Source organism: Macrotis lagotis, chromosome X (genome assembly GCF_037893015.1).
Source record: "Macrotis lagotis isolate mMagLag1 chromosome X, bilby.v1.9.chrom.fasta, whole genome shotgun sequence".
Taxonomy (NCBI): domain Eukaryota; kingdom Metazoa; phylum Chordata; class Mammalia; order Peramelemorphia; family Peramelidae; genus Macrotis; species Macrotis lagotis.
The window spans coordinates 131,385,312-131,388,577 of record NC_133666.1 but is presented as its reverse complement, the minus strand read 5'-3'; the positions used below and the strand labels follow the sequence as shown (position 1 = coordinate 131,388,577).

Genomic DNA, 3,266 nt, shown 5'->3' with positions numbered 1-3,266 from the left:
ATATAGATGTAATTGGATTTTACCTCTAAACTGTAGAGGTCCAAGATCACATCACTATGTTTGAGACAAAAAAGTCCTGAAGAAAAGCAGGGTGTTAACTTTAAACTTTAGTGTCTCATTATCTTTTGACTCACTTTAATCACATGGCGCCTATCACCTTGTCTATCATGAACTGCAGAACCTGGGTCAGTGTCTCTGTAAATTATAATCAATTGTAAAGTTCTCAGGTGAGACTTCCAGAGTCTCCCAGTACTTGGAGAGCTTTAAGATTCTTACAGTTAACTAGGTGAGGGTTTGACTTTACCTGTGCTTTACTTACTAAGGTGTTAAGTACCCTGGAGTGGGGAGTGAGGCAAGGTGAAGTGTGAAAGAAAATAGGCTGGGGGTGGGGGGGAGGGGCACAAATAGTTCAAGAAATGATATGACTTTGGATGATATTTTGGCTCATGAGGAGGATTGTGTGTCCGTGAAAGATACTTGAAAAGGGGGTAAGATAAAAAATGATTATAATTATAATTTGATGAAATTTGAGTCAGTGCTGTTTATCAAACAATCAAGTGAACAATCTGTGATGATATCTTGATAACAATAGGCACTTATCAAGCAGTCAAATAATCAAACTGTGTTTGATGATACCTGATTAATGATACTAGAGAGATAAATAACACCAAGGGAAGAGGCACAAAGATTTACAATTTTAGAGGGAAAGATGGGAGATGTGAATGTTGAGTAAATTTTATTCAATAGGTTTAGCCCAGTGAGGGAATAAAATACATCCCCACTTGGGTTTAAAATCTACAGGAAAGGGGAAGATTGGGAACAGGAAAGATGAGGGAAGAAGGGACTGATAAAAGGGAAGGTATAAGAGAAAATAAACAGAAAGTTGACTTTCTTTCTGGTGAGAAGGAATAAGAAAAAGAAAAGAGAATAATATAAATGGAGAAAGAAAGTATAGAGGAAAATATAGAATTAGTGATCTTTTGTTTTTCTTTTCCATTTTCTTTATTGCTTAAGTTACATATTAAAATGGATACAATAAACCCCTTTTACAAAAGTAAGGCACATGAAAAACCTTATGTGCAAGTTCCATACTATTTTAAAATTCTGATTCTTTAGAAACATTCTGCCAGGAGTGGAGACATCTACAAAAGATAAAATGCATTTTTCATGCAGGATACCAGAAGCAAAGTTACACATATTCAACTTCATGGCACAAATGACCAGAAACTAAATCCATTTTTGCATCTGGAAAACTACATGGCTATAGTTACTATGGTAAAATATTAATTAGCCTTTTCACATATATACAGTTAGGATTCTGAAACATAAACATATCAATTGTATAAAATATTGGAGGAAGACAATCTTGAGTTGCATCAGTGTTCCTTTTCATTATGTGATAAAACAGGGGATTTAGCATTTACAGTCTTTTTTCCATAACAGTCCCATTGATAACCTCCAAAGGTGAGTGTGATACAATACTAAAGACCATGGAAAGATACTGTTCATAAGACACTTGAATCCAGCCATCCTGATTGGTATCGTAGAATATATCTGTCAACCTCTGTAAGACAATGCAGCCTTGAACGAAATCATCAAAAGCAATCTGTCCTTTTTCCTTGTCTATCAAACTTTCGGATAAAGATATCATGAAACTGGTCAGATAATCAATAACCTGATAATGCTAGCTTAAGTTCATTTTTGTCAATCATTCCAGAGTTGTCTCTCTCATATGTCCAGAAGACATTCTGCCAATCTGTGATATACTTCCAAACTCCACTGAATTCACTAAAGTTCATGCCTGCTTTGTTCTCTTGGTCAAACATAGATATGATTGATCTGACAGTCACAGGATTAAATGGAGTCCACGTGCCATTGGATAATGCTTGTTGAAGTTCATTGTCAGAGATTACTCCACTTCTGTCTTTATCAACCCGCTGAAAGACATTCCACAGGAAACTCTGGTCCAGTAGCGACAAGGCAGCCACAGACCCAGGGCCACCCCCAGGGCTGTCCGGTAGGGGTAGGTGGCCATGGGCTGGTCAGAAGCTGGCTGAGAAGTGGAGCGCCAAACGCGAAGGTGAGAGAATGCCAGAATCAGTGATCTTAACTGTAAATGTGAATGGGATGAACTGTCCCATAAAACAGAGTGGATAGCAGAATGGATTAAAAACCAGAATTCTATTATATGCTGTTTAAAAGAAATACATTTGAAGCAGAGAGATACACACAAGGGAAAGCTAAGGGGTTAGAGCAAAATATATTATGCCTCAGTGGAAATAAAAAAAATCTGGGATAGCTCCTAATTTCAGACAAAGTAAAAGCAAAAATCAATCTCATTAAAAAGGACAAGGAAAGAAACTACTTCTTAAAAGGCACCATTGGTAATGAAGCTATATCTTTACTAAACATGAATGCACCTGCTGGTATAGCATCCAGATCCTAGAGGAAAAGCTGAGTGAATTACAAGGAGAAATAGACAGCAAAACTTCAATAATGGGAGACCTCAATCTCCCTCTCTCAGAACTAGATAAATCTCCCAACAAAATAAACAAGAAAGAAGTTAAGAAGGTGAATGAAATCTTAGAAAACTTACATATAATAGTCCTCTGGAGAAAACAAAGGGGAAAGAAAAGAATATACCTTTTTCTCGGCAATACATAGCACCTTCACCTAAACTGACCATGTACTAGGGCACAAAACCTTTATGATCAAGTGCAGAAAGGCAGAAATAATAAATACACACTTCTTAGACCATGATGCAATAAAAATTACATGTAATAAAGAGTCAGGGAAAAATAAAACAAGAATTAATTGGAAATTAAATAACTGTAAATTAAATAAAGGGTGGATCAAACAGCAAATAATAGAAATAATCAATAATTATATCCAAGAAAATGATAATAATGAGACATCATACCAAAATTTATGGGATGCAGTCAAGGTAGTTTTGAGGAGAAATTTCATATCTCTAAATGCCTATATGAATAAAATAGAGAAAGAGGAGATCAATGAATTGAGTATGCAACTAAAAAAGTTAGAAAAAAGAACAAATTAAATATCCCCAATTAAATACCAAATTAGAAATTCTGAGAATCAAGGGAGAGATCAATAAAATTAAAAGCAAGAAAACCATTGATCTCATAAATAAAACTAAGAGTTGGCTTTATGAAAAAGCCCTGATAATAGACAAATCTTTTTTTAATCTGATTAAAAAAAGAAAGAAAATAACAAAATTACCAGTATTAAAAATATAAAGGGTGAAC

General features: G+C 35.0%; 1 pseudogene; it reads right to left on the bottom strand.

The window, feature by feature from the left end:
* Nucleotides 1-1,261: 1,261 nt before the first annotated feature.
* LOC141502488 (programmed cell death protein 6 pseudogene) lies at nt 1,262-2,035 on the bottom strand (annotated as a pseudogene).
* Nucleotides 2,036-3,266: the final 1,231 nt, after the last annotated feature.